A 14339-nucleotide genomic window follows, 5' to 3' on the forward strand; every position below is an offset into this window, starting at 1 on the left:
TATATGGCTTGATCTTGAGGGTAGTATCGCTCATTCTCTCAAGTATGTTCCATTTGCTGGCTGTGTTGCGACTGCATACGGATATTCTTGCCCCAGTGTCTGCAAGCACTGTGTCCAGGTGGTTGTTGATGAGTACTTGTGTTTGGAAGTCTTCGTCTTGGTTGCTTTCGCTGAAATTGTTGATCCTGAATAGATTGACATTGTAGACCTCATTCTCTTCATCAATGGATGATGCCTCTTGCATTTCATGTATTGCTTTCTCTTTGGACCCGCTTTTGCATACTTTTGCATAGTGGCCCGTTTTATTACAGTTACTACAAATGGATGTCTTGGCAGGACATTGTCGTGCATGTGTCATGATGTCCTGTCTTTTTCCTGTTAAGCCACAGAAGAAACATGCTGTGGGTTTGTCTTTGTTTGATTGTTGGGATTCCTTTCTTCTATTATGATTCTGGTTTTTCCTGGAGTATTTCCCTAATACTTTATTAACTTTCCCTTCGCCGGAAATTTCTGATGCACTTTTAGCTGCACTTTCAAGGCACATTCCTTCTTTTCGAAGTGAACTGAGTTCCCATGAGTTTTTGAGGGCTTCTTCACGGATTTCCTCGCTTGATAACCCGATTACTACTTGGTCTCGAACCGCGGTTGATAAGGCTGTACAATCCGGATTTATACATTGAAACTGACAATGATTTGCCTCTTTTTCAACTCTGTTGCAGAACGCAATAAATGCTTCACCTCTTTCTTGGCAAAGAGACCTAAACTGGAAGTGTTTCAGTGTCAGGTTCTCAGTAGGTTTGTAGTATGCCTGTAAGGTGTCTTTGAATTGAGTCCAAGTGGCATCTTTTCTAGCCTTCTCATTTGGTAAAGCCATTGTCCAGTCACTGACAAGGCGTCTTGATGAGTACATACCTAAGAATTTGGCAATCATATCCTTTGCTTTCCATTGTTCAATCAGGTCGTCGTACTCCGTCATTGTGGGGTTTCTATTGTTGTTTCCCAGTTTCCATCTCTGGAGCGCAGAGTCCAATGAGACTTTGGGAGGGTCCGGGTACATTGCGGCATAACGCAGTTCGTAGTCTTGAGTGAATTCCAGGAATGATTTAAGAGTATCATCTGGATGGCAGTCAGGGTCAAAAAATAGTTGCGATGCGTTATTAGAACTCATTACTAACAGACCAGCCACTCGGGTCTGGTAGTTCACCGTTAGGTGAAAGCTGAGTGTAATATAAAACAGGAAGGAGTAGTTTTTTACCCTTGAGTGTGGATACCGTCAATCTTTTAGAAGCAAGCTGACCAGTCAGTGGGGCTGGTAGTTCACCGTTTGGTGAAAGCTGAATGTATTAATAAGCTTGACTTACCGCACTGTATTGGGTGAGAGATCAAATGTAAGAAACATGAACAGGTTACCACTTGGAATTCTTGACCTTGTATGCAATTGATCTTGTGTCTGTTGTGGTGTCCTGTGTACTTTCTGATGTGGTTTATCTTCGTCGCCAAGAATAATATGACCATTGGTGGTTTATTTGTGTTTGTATATATATTATATTGACCCTGACTGAAAATAGAATAAGTATTACAGATTAGTAAGGAATATATCAGGGGGGGGTTTTGTTGATTTGGGTCGAAAATTTTCAGGTGGGATTTGGGGTTTTCCAGGTTTTAGGTGGGAGAAACAAGTTAAGGTGGGAGTTAATTTCTTTAGGTGGGACTTTGGGTGTTTTGGAAAAAATTAAAGTAAAATTTCTTATTTTCAGATTTTATGACATATTTTTTTTATATATTTCATAAATAATTTTTTACCATGCTAAACTTTTATTATTACAGGTCATTTGATGTGTGAATAAATATCTTTAAGAATGATTTTTTTTACTTTTGCTTACCTTATTACACTTATATAACTACTCTCGGGTACCTAATAGCCGGGGGGGCCTGCTAATTAATTTTTCGAAAATTTTCCACCCAAGACATTCTTATTCCAACGCTTATTGATTTTTGGGAAAATTTTTTTTGAAAGTTACCTCTTTTGCCCTAATTCTGCTGTATCAGCCTCCTTTTCGAACATTTTCCACCCAGGACATTTTTATTCCAACCCCCCCCGCTTATTAAATTTTGAGATTTTTTCCAACCCCCCCTGCTTATTCCAAACCCCCCGGCTATTAGGTACCCGAGAGTAGTCAAGTAAAAGTACGCGGTTAAAATGAGTGCGAGAATTTATTAACGCGAAAGGCAGGGTTTTCGAAAATAACCATGGCTCGAATTTTGTTTAAATATTTGTAATTAACGCGAGGTAAAGCAATTCGCATTAATAACATGAGTAGTTATATAAGTGTAATAAGGTATTTTGAGAAGCACCAAAATGTAAGAAATGGAACTATACATATACGAATAATTACCACAGTAAAATAATGATAAAAACTAGATTTAACATAATGTGAACAATATGCAAGAAATATTTTTGCTCTTATTTTTAATAATCATAATCGTATATTGACGAACAATATATTTCATCTTCATATTACGGTAAAGAAATTTTGTTTTGTTCCTCGAATTAGTATATTTTTTTTCTTTTTAGCTGGGATCTGGGAAACTGGGCTGAAGGTGGGAATTTTAGGATAAGGTGGGACCTGAATTTTCAGGTGGGACCTGGAACCCCCTTGCACACTATGGTGGACAGCAGAGGGTCTTTTCGAGTGAATCTTTAAACTATTTTCCATAGTCCTTTGGTCTTTCTGTAAAAAATCGTTTTACAAGCAGTTCCAGTTCGCTCAGTGCAGGGATAGACTGCTTATCAAGGTCTTGTAGTAGCTTTCTCTGCCAATCAAGTTTCATTTTTTTAAATGACATTTTTCAATTTTGTCAATTGATTGGTTTGCCAAGAGTTCTTCATACTTCAACTTCTTCATGTTGAGAATCTGTCTTTGACTTTTAAATTTACTATTTACATCAGCCATTATTTAGCTTGTTTTGATTTTTTCAAATTCTTGGAATTTGTAAAATGGCGGGATTATGCTAATCGACATACGTTTCGCGTACATGCCTAAAAGTACTTTCGTTTTTAAAGTGCACCAGGGCTTATATCCCCTGTCAACGCGTCCATCAGAATCATCAATAGCGTAAGGGGGTTAGATAAGCCATGGGGTCGAGGGTGGCTGGAAAATAACTGTTGATGTCAGTTCAGTTTATGAATAATAGAGAACCCCATGGCACCCCCTTGGAAAATCTGAAAATGGAATAAAAACCCCTTGGAAAATCAAGGCTTAAACCCCCTGAAAAAGTTCGTCGATACCCTGTGTATGATTTAAATGGAATATAGCCCATTTGCCCATTTTGGGTTCAAACAAATCAAAAGTATATAAAACTAAATAATGTCATCAGAAATCCAACTATTCAAGAGGGAAAGACTTACAAAATGTTCCCTGCACAGTATGATGTATGATTGTGTTATTCATTGTGTAAAGAAAAGGGTAAAAACCAAGAAACTTTTGACTGGTGTTGTGCCCGTTTTAGTTTTTCCAAACAAAAAGCAGCAAGCAAAAAGCGTCCAACAAGGTTCGATGGTCTTTTTTGTGGAAAAAACTCTTGTCTAATGCTCATTCCGACATTTTAAATTTTCCGGGGGTTTTGCTGTTTGGGATTGTTTAGGTCGGAAAACATAAGAGACAAGGTGTCAAAAGTTGAATCGGATTCGCACGGGCGGATAAGAAGAATCTGGAAATCGAAAATTGAAAATGAAGCAATCCCAGTACAGCCTCGTGGAGTGTACGCTACACGAGGTACGCAAACTGCAGAAATCCTGGAATCACTGGAAGTTCTCCGATCTTTTTGTTTTATGGCGGTTTTGATTCCCTATATCGAATTGGAAGAAATCGGAATTTGCTGAAGGCAGGAACTTTCTTAAACTCGTAAACTTGGTAAGGATTTTTTGCTCACTATCTGCAGGACGGACTGCAGCATTCTCTGGCATCTGGCGTTTTTTGCCCGTCCAAAGCATAACAAAGCATGGAATGACTGGGAAAATGTATGGCAAGGAATATGATTATGAGAATTATGGGAAGGGGTTGACAAAGAGGGATGTCGTTTTACAAATGCTTCGGCCGATAGCGAGTTCAGAAACAGAGGAGGAGATGAAGATTCGAATTGAAATTTTAAAATCAAGCGACATTTGGAATGATGAAGGTTCATCAAAGCTTCGAAGCTGGTTAGAGACTACCTGGTTCCCTTGTTGCAAGGTATTGAGTAAATTTCATTTAGAAGATTTGAACTGGCTTAGGTTGAAATTTAAGGTCATTTAGCATGGAAAATTCTATATAAAGATCAATACACTTTTTAGTTTTTGTATCTTGCACAATGTGAATGTGGTATTTGTTATGATATAGAATTTTATCTGCAAGAACTAACTTAGCTAATCCATTCATTTTTCAATTTTTTCTCAGAGATGGGTTTATTGTTACAGAAAGGACTTGTTGTCAATCGAAATTAATACCAACAACGGGGTTGAGCGAAAAAATAGAGACTTAAAATATGAATACCTTAAACAGGCCAATGACAAATCAGTTTCTGGTATGTTGACTACATTGACACGCAAATTCCTTCCTGAAAAATATAAAGAGTAAGTAACAGTTGTTGATAAACTATTTAAATAGGCATTGTCAATGCAGCTATCATAGAGAAATGAATAGTAATTTCTTGTTCAGTTCTTAGTTTTTAAATCTTCAGCTGCCTAAATGGAAAGATCTTTGTAGGAATACCAAAGAATTTAAAACCTACTTTGAGTTGAATTATGTTTGCATGATTGATTAATTTCAACTTTTGTTTAAGGTACAAGGACAAAAATTTGGTATGTTCTTCCCTTCACCGAGGGTATAGTAAATACATTCCCCAATATCTACATAACAGACCACGCTATCTTGTCCAACACTGTCGAAACAAACTGCTCATAGCAAATGTGTTGGATATCAATAAGACGAGGATTGAGGAGCAACAAAACATCTACAGAATTCAAAGTTTTGAAAATGATGTATCCTATTCAGTTGACCTTCGCAAACCACATTGTGATTGCTTTTCTTGGAGAAAAACAAAATTGCCATGTAAGCACATGTTCGCAATTATTTTACACACAAAGGAAACATGGGATACTTTTCCAAAGACCTAGGGGACCCGTCCATATTCATTTGACAACGCATAACGTCAAATTGACGTTATCCTCTGAACCCCCCCACACCCCACAGATAACGTCAAGCGATGTATACCAAAAGTTGTAGCCATTTTTCATCACAGTTTTCCCGTTCCGTCGCAAAGTCTGCACGTGGTTGTACCCGTGCGTGTATGTGTTCTTTTAACTAATGACCTTTATTTAAAAAGAAATTAAAAGCTCCACTTGGCGCTAGGTCTGTGCCATGCTTTAGACGTACCACCTTCTTTACCCATTTGCGCAATGTGGTTTGCTCGATCGCGCAAACAATGAAAATATGACGTAATGATATCATAGCATGAACCAATGGGATTATGCGAGCACCATATTTTCATGTAATTCATACACAAATACATTTTCGACAGCTTATAAAGTATAGTGTGGTTGGTGGTTACAAATATTCGCGATTTTCACAAAAAGGTATACCTTTGATTTCTTATAACGTCAAACTTAACTTTTGAAAACCCCCCCACCCCCTCATAACGTCAATTTGACGTTTTGCGTTGTCAAATGAATATGGACGGCTCCCCCTACCGGGATTCAGTTTACATGACATTGGACGAGGCAGTTGTTGGAGATATAAAACGCTTGATTTCAAAAACGTCCACTTCAACACCGGTTGGCAAAAATGGAACTCCAGAACAGGAAGAAACTTTATCTTTTGATTCAGAGTCAGAGTTTGTTCAAGAACATCCAACAGTTGATTTGCCTGCTAAAGGAAGAATGAAGATATCAAGATCTAAATTTGGAGAATGCAGAGAGCACTTAAACGAAATCAAGTCACTGACATACTTGGTTACTGATGAAAGTGTAAGTACCAAAAAATTCTTAGTTGATTTTTAAAATGTGCAATTTTTTTTTAAATTCACAACCTTTGGGCTGTGTGTCCCCCGGTAAAAAATAATCGAGCCGTTCCGATGATCGATCCTATCGAGCGCGGGGGTCTGGTTTGTATTGTAGCAGTATACAAAATATATGGTGTAACAGTTTTGACTTTATGTTCTGTACTGTATTTATGGGAGTCTTAAAAGACTTACCTTACTGTTGACCAACCTTGCATTCAGCTTCTGTGATTTCCTTCTTACTCTCTGTCTACCATGTACTTTCACTTTCGATCGGGAGAATCGGGGAAATCCGATAAAACCGAAAAATCCGATTCAACTTTTGACACCTTGTCTCTTATGTTTTCCGTTTAGGTCAGGGTTGCTAGTAACGGCTTGTCACTGTGCCGGGTGCATACTCGACCAAAAGCAAGCCAGCACCACATTCGTAGCACCACATTCAACACCACTTTCGCAGCACCACATTCGGCACTTTCGTTTTCGCTCCAGCACCACATTCACACTTTCGTTTTCGCTCCAGCACCACATTCGGCAATTCCAGCACCACATTCAACTTTCTGCCCAATTTTCATACTGAAGGAGAGTATTCCTATCCTGGAAATTATGATTCCTATCAAGCCTTATTTATTAGCTTCCATTTAAAGCCAAAATGAAGTCTCTATCACCATTTCTCTTCATAGCCTCGCGTTATAAAGACACCTCGGTAGAGTACCGAAAATCTTAATTTTGGTGTTTTGGACTAGAAATTGTACTGAAGGAGAGTATTCCTATCCTGCAAATTATGATTCCTATCAAGCCTTATTTATTAGCTTCCATTTAAAGCCAAAATGAAGTCTCTATCACCATTTCTCTTCATAGCCTCGCGTTATAAAGACACCTCGGTAGAGTACCGAAAATCTTAATTTTGGTGTTTTGGACTAGAAATTGTATTGAAGGAGAGTATTCCTATCCTGCAAATTATGATTCCTATCAAGCCTTATCTATTAGCTTCCATTTAAAGCCAAAATAAAGTCTCTATCACCATTTCTCTTCATAGCCTCGCGTTATAAAGACACGTCGGTAGAGTACCGAAAATCTTAATTTTGGTGTTTTGGACTAGAAATTGTACTGAAGGAGAGTATTCCTATCCTGGAAATTATGATTCCTATCAAGCCTTATCTATTAGCTTCTATTTAAAGCAAGAACAAAGTCTCTATCACCATTTCCCTTCTCAGCCTCACGTTTTAAAGACACCTCGGTAGAGTCCCAAAAATCTTAATTTTAGTGTTTCGGACTAAAAATTGTACTGAAGGAGAGTATTCCTATTCTGGAAATTATGATTCCTATCAAGCCTTATATACCACCTTCTATTTAAAGCAAAAATGAAGTCTCTACTATCATTTCCCTTTCCAGCGTCACGTTTTAAAGGCACCTCGGCATCGCGCTTTGTTCAATGTATTGTTGTCCCATCGTTCCCACCTCCCACCGGGTCTGTGAGATAGGGATGTACTATATGGACATGGCCAGAGCTCTTTTTAAAAAAGTAAAGCGAAAAAAATAAGTTCAAATTTAGTACTCACATGCTTAAAACGCTCAAAAAGATATACAAACAATCCCTGATTCTGATACAAATTATGGACGACTTAGTTTTTAGTTTACTCTAAAGAAAATACCTTTGCTCTGCGCAGCAGTGGAGGGGGAGGGTTAAGAAAATGGGGGTACGAAATGCCGGTAATTTTTTCTTGAAATTCCTTAATCTTGGTCAAAAAATCCTCAAAAACAGGTTCTGGCAAAAAGTCAATTAAATCTGATAATACTGGCAATATCGAAACGAATCGCTGGAAACTTTTTTGTGCAAGCTAAACTGCCAGAGGTTGTAGTGTATGACTAGTGAGATTTTGCTAAGTACCTGACTAGAAATAACCGATGTTGTTTGATGACTCCAATTGATGCCCCTGTTTTTCTCCCAAAAATGGAAAGACAAAAAACATAAGTGACTATGGACCATGGTTGGCGCCGAAGAGAAAACTATCTAATTTTGACCCTCTTTTATTTGCTTCAATACGACCATAATTTGGAATGATTTTGCCAATAACAGAGGTTCTTGAAAGTCCGTTAGGGATTAAAAATTTTCTTTTGTTTTTATAAACGTGGGGAGACCAGAGCCCTCCGCCTGCAATGACTCTGGGCCCCCTGCATCACGCACTATGTATAACCATGCTTTTATCACAGGAACGCTTCGAGAGAGAGGGTTAAACTAGTGTGATTCAAAGATGTTTATCTCCTATTACTATTAGAAACATAGCTGATTGCTTCGTACACCTGCACTTCGCTCCCCCTTTAAATATGGGATTGGTGTGTACCTCAGTTGTAGAACTGAACTGAATAGGGGGGCCTATCTCAACAGCTCCAGAGGAACCTTTTCTAACAGTGGGGATAAAAATTCCTATCGAAACCAGCGGGTAGGGGCCAGTAGGGGGTCCCAGCGGGTCTGTGACACAGGGGTGTCAAACAGGGTAATTGCCTCTGTTTGAAATGCGACTTTTTAGTAGAACTCAAGTTTGCTCTGAACACTCTTACTATCAGCAACGAAGATTTCTAGCCTTCTAATATACGAGAATAAAATAAAATTTAGCTCCACGAAATAAGTTTGCGTTCAATTTTGTCATCCATTTTGTTTTGAAAAGATATTTTCTCCAGCCAGAAAACAAAAAGTTCTTTATAAGCACACACAATTTCAGACCTAACTTGTAGACAAAAGGTCGCTGGAGAATTTTGGAGGAAAGTATTAAGCAATAGAGTTCACCTTGAAGAAAATGTTGATCGAAAAATCTTATTTGATGAAGGATTGCAAAGTTTACAGGCCCTTTCTTGATCCAAATATTTTCTTACACCAATGTCAGAAACAATGAATCTCGTCTCCTCTTATTTCCAACACTTAAGTTAGCCAATAAGATTTCACTTATAAACAAAAGAGCTCATTAAAAATGCACGATATATGAGACTATGAGCATGCATACCTCGTAATTTTTTTAATCGTAGGGTGAGCATGGTTACAATAGCATACTTCTCCTGTTTCTTTATACCTCCATGGTATTTCTTAGAGACTCCTTATCAATGGGAAAAAATCGGGAAGATTGGATTGCGGTTAATAATTTCGGGTCAAAAGATGTTAGTTTGTACAATATGTCTCATAAAATAAACAAATTTGAAATAACAAAGTGAAAACATTTACTTTATGAAGTCATTGATGAAGGTATCAATTATAATGTATGTCATCTTTATGAGTTATCAGTGGCTGTTTTTAAGGGCTCTGACCATAGTGAATTTTTCATAATTGCCGTGTTTAAAATGTGTTTTCTGACTGACGTAACCAACAAAACTATGGCATGTTATACATTTTCTGTTAGACAAACTATTCTTGAATCTGAAAATTCAAAAATTGCATTGAAAAAATTTGATGAAGAAGAAAATGAAGACTTTTGCGAGGAAGAGTATTTCAACTTTGAAGAGCTTAGTTTCGGCGAAGAAAAAACATTTTGAAAAAATTTTCGCAGTAGATGGTGTATCTTTTACCGAACAATAAAAATTTTTGCGGAAAATTTTTGTAAATGCTTCTTTGTCTCGAAATCTTCAAAATAGTCGTTTTTCATCAATTTTTCACCTGGATTTTGCTTAAAAAAACAGTCATAACTTTTGACACATCTTTTTAGAAAGATTTTCCGCAAAATTTAAAATAGTTCAATTCTTTGCGGACAGGGTAAAGAAATTTTGAAACAAAAAAGTTAATTACCCATTAAAACTTAGCACTTTCTGTAAAAGATGGTGATGCAACATATTATTAACGTCTTTTTAAAGTTCATAACGTCATTTTTGCAATTAAATTCTTAATTTTTCTTAAGGGATTCGATTAAAAAGCAATTTATAAAGGCAATTCTTTGTTAAAAGTGTTAAGGAACCTGAAATACAACTTTTTTGTTAAAATACCAAAATCAATTTTTTGACTATGGTCAGAGCCCTTAAGCCCCTCTTTTCGCCTTTTTTGGAACAACGATACCGAATTACTGTACCGGTCAGTTTGAAAATATACCGGTAGGTTACTGTGTAAAGATCAATACCGGAAGACGTCTCAAATAGCAGAATGACGGTAATTTTTCTTTCGAATACCAAAGATGAAAAAGGTCATATAACGGAATACTGGCCTCTTTGAAGCCCACCTTAATCACGATGACGGACGAAAAAATACGAGATTTGATTGGTTGAAACTCACTAGCCTGTTTAATTTTCATGGTCGTGATTTTACCAATTTGGGACTTAACACCTCACTAATTTCTATCCACAAAAGACGCTTTCTGAATCAATGACGTCAAGCACAAGCGCGCGCTAGATCCTAGCGGCGTTCGCGCGCACATATGATGGGTATAGGTATATATTGCTCCACAACACAATCTTATTTCATTCGCGGACCTTTTGTAAGCAGTGAAAAATTGAAGCTTTTTCAAAACGGACCAAAGCTGGTACGATGAATGACACGATGCCTCGAGGGCTTTGTGAGAAGGTCAACATTTTTATAATAAGGCGTTAATATTTTACTGAGAGTCAAATCATCACCTATCATTCGGAACGATGAAAATCCAGTTCTATAACAGGCTTCCCAGCGGTCAGTGAAAACCTGGAAAATGGGTTGTTTTTTGAAAAAGTCAGGGAAAACCTGGAAAAGTCAGGGAATTTTCGTAAAATTTCTCAAAATTCAGGGAAAAGTCAGGGAGCTTTTTTTCCAGAATGCCTTGAATTTAATGGTTTTCAGTCAATCTTTGAATCTCTATTTTTTATTTTTTTAAAGTCAACACACTTTGACTATTGTAAAGCTGGCCGAGTTATTTTTGAAATAATTATTTTACTACAACACGAAAAATTTGACGTTTTTGGTCAGGAAAGAATATTCTCTTTCCATTCTAAGTCAGGGAAAACTACTCTTCTCAACACTTTTTTTAGGGAAAAAGGGTGGATTTTAAAGCAAAAGTCAAGGAAAATTTTTCGCGCTCGCTTCGCTCGCATTATCTTTTACAAACTTCCTTTTTTGAGGTAGGGTGTTAAACTGAAATTTGTGTCCTCTGGTCTCTGTGTCGTACCACCTCTTTGCAGCGTGCGGTGTCCGCGGGGTGTAATATTTGTACTGTATGTGGCAAAAATAGTCTTTTCCCACCGTTTCTTCCTTTTTTTATTAAGTTTTTCTTTAAGTGAAAATTATCTACAGAAAAAAATTCGGTATCAGAATTAGTGAAATATTTTTGCGGAATATCGGAAATCAGGTCAAAAATGCTCGGAATTTCGGAAATCAGAAACCCCGTACGCCCCCCCCCCTATATTAAGCTAGATAGGAATCATAATTTCCAGGAAAAGAATACTTTTCTTCTGTACAATTTAAAGGCCAGAATACTAAAGTTGAGATTTTCTGTACTCTACCGAGGTGTCTTTAAGACGTAAGGCTGAGTAGGGAAATGGTGACAGAGACTTCATTTTTGCTTTAAATGGAAACTAATAATTAAAGCTTTATAGGAATCATAATTTCCAGGATAGGAATACTCTCCTTCAGTACAATTTTTAGTTCAAAACACCAAAATTAAGATATTCGGTACTCTACCGAGGTGTCTTTAAGACGTAAGGCTGAGTAGGGAAATGGTGACAGAGACTTCATTTTTGCTTTAAATGGAAACTAATAATTAAAGCTTTATAGGAATCATAATTTCCAGGATAGGAATACTCTCCTTCAGTACAATTTTTAGTTCAAAACACCAAAATTAAGATATTCGGTACTCTACCGAGGTGTGTTTATAACGCGAGGCTATAAAGAGAAATGGTGATAGAGACTTCATTTTGGCTTTAAATGGAAGCTAATAGATAAGGCTTGATAGGAATCATAATTTCCAGGATAGGAATACTCTCCTTCAGTACAATTTCTAGTCCAAAATACCAAAATTAAGATTTTCGGTACTCTACCGAGGTGTCTTTATAACACGAGGCTATGAAGAGAAATGGTGATAGAGACTTTATTTTGGCTTTAAATGGAAGCTAATAGATAAGGATTGATAGGAATCATAATTTCCAGGATAGGAATACTCTCCTTCAGTATGAAAATTGGGCAGAAAGTTGAATGTGGTGCTGGAATTGCCGAATGTGGTGCTGGAGCGAAAACGAAAGTGCCGAATGTGGTGCTGGAGCGAAAACGAAAGTGCCGAATGTGGTGCTGCGAAAGTGGTGTTGAATGTGGTGCTACGAATGTGGTGCTGGCTTGCTTTTGGTGCATACTCGGCGCCCTGAGCCCCGCAGGCGAAAGCATCCAACGAGGACCTTTTTTTAAATATCTGTTTCCAAGACATAGCCTTCCTGGAAAATTTGATCTGTTGGCCGAATATTTCAAAAATCTTATTCCTAGAAATGAAGATCTGTTTCTCCGCAAAACCTAAATTTTTAATCTCAAAGTATCTTTCCTAGAAAATTTGATCTGTTTCCACAATTTTCAGAATTAAAATTTTGATCTGTTTTCCCAAATAGGATATCTGTTCCCCTCTCCTGGAAATTTTCATCTGTTTCCCTTTCTTTTTGTTATTGATATCTGTTTCCCCATAAAGTTCAATCTGTTTCCAATGCAATATCATCTTTTTTGGAAACAGATATCTGTTTCCCAATTTATTATGTCATCTCCTAGAAATATTGATCTGTTTCTCTCTGATGACGTCATCAGCTGGAGTGGGGAAACAGATAGTTTTAAGGAAAAGGTCTCTCCTAGAAAATCGGATCTGTTTCCCCATTTTTCAAAAAAGGCTCTCTCCTGGAAAAGGGAAACAGATATTTCGGGGAAATGGGCTCGTTGGCTGCTTCTGCGCAGGGTTGCTAGTAACGGCTCGAATTTCAGTCAGGTTAAAAAAGGGGCAATTTTTTACCCATATTTTAATAACATTACCCCCGTCTTTTTATTCATTCAATAAGTATTTCCAAATTTTGTGTTCTGCTGTGCGAGTGTGTCTCAAGGGATGGCGCGCTGGGTTTCTGATCAGAAAATCTTTCATTTGGTGGGTTCGAATCCCGGTCGGGTCGATATTTCAAGGTCAGTTAAAACACTTTAAAATAGTCAGAAAACATAGTAAATAAGTCAGAAAGGTCACCAGGGGGTTAGAAAAGAGCCTCAGAGAAGATAGGCAGAAATAAAAAGTCGATGTCGGAACGAGCAATAGACAAGAGTTCTTTCCCTTTTTTGTAGATCGGGGTCCGACTTTTGTAGATCGGGGTCCGACTTTTGTAGATAGGGGTTCGACTTTTGTAGATAGGGGTCCGATTTGGGGTCCGAATTAGGGTCCGATTTGAGGTCCGATCTTGGGTCCGAAATAGGGTCTGGGGTCAGGGTCCAAGGTCCGGGTCTGACTTTTAAAGTATGCCACCACAAACTTCATCACAGCCCCATGTGCTGTTACCTATGGCGCGCCAAAGCGGAAATAAATACTATCTTTTTAAAACAATACTATCTTCGTTTAAAACATACTATCTTTTTTTAATAACATACTATCTTCGTTTAAAACATACTATCTTTTTTAAAACATACTATTTTCGATTAAAAACATACTATCTTTTTTAAAACATACTATTTTTTGCTTAAAAAATACTATTTTCGTTTAAAACATAGTATCTTTAAAAAATAATACTATTTTTACTATCTTTCATACTATCTTTTTAAATCAGTACTATCTTTGTTGTAAACATACTATCTTCGTTTAAAAAATACTATCTTTTAAAAAAATACTATCTTTTTAAAAAATACTATCTTTTTAAAAAATACTATCTTTTTTCGAATATAGGTTGCCTCGATTATTCAAATTTGTGTAATTTTCATTTTGAGGGGCGTGTAATGGGCGTTGGTTTTTCGTGTTTATTTTATATGGCCTCATCCGCCCACATGCATGCAGGACCAACATAACAAGATGGCTTCCGGCTCCCTACAAGATCTGACCTGACTGACAGTAAAATGGCTACTCGTGGCAGACCATTGAAAGATATCAACGAAGACCAAGTCCTTGCACTTAAAACAATAGGGTTCAAATGGAAGGAAATTGCTGATCTTATTGGAGTCTCGGATAGGACACTTAGAACGCGAAGAAAGGAATTTACTCAACATAACATTGAGATCAAAACCAAAACAGTGGTGTTTTCACCACATTTTGGACTTTCTGTTCCGCCATTTCCATATAAAGCATGTTGTTCTTTCCATCCAGCAAGCATGGTCCCGCCGTCCCACCATTAATCTCATAACCGATCACCATTGCTATTGC

General features: G+C 37.4%; 1 protein-coding gene across 1 annotated transcript in view; it reads right to left on the reverse strand.

Annotated features, from left to right (window-relative positions):
• The window catches only part of LOC136802110 (RING-type E3 ubiquitin-protein ligase PPIL2-like), a 92527-nt gene extending 86624 nt beyond the window's left edge, over positions 1 to 5903 (reverse strand). Inside the window, 2 exon segments of the mRNA XM_067058828.1 lie at positions 4533 to 4596; positions 5729 to 5903. The gene's annotated coding sequence lies outside the window, so the exon portion shown is untranslated.
• Positions 5904 to 14339: the final 8436 nt, after the last annotated feature.

The sequence above is a fragment of the Clytia hemisphaerica genome, unplaced genomic scaffold (assembly GCF_902728285.1).
Source record: "Clytia hemisphaerica strain Z4C2 unplaced genomic scaffold, Clytia hemisphaerica genome assembly, whole genome shotgun sequence".
Taxonomy (NCBI): Eukaryota; Metazoa; Cnidaria; class Hydrozoa; order Leptothecata; family Clytiidae; genus Clytia; species Clytia hemisphaerica.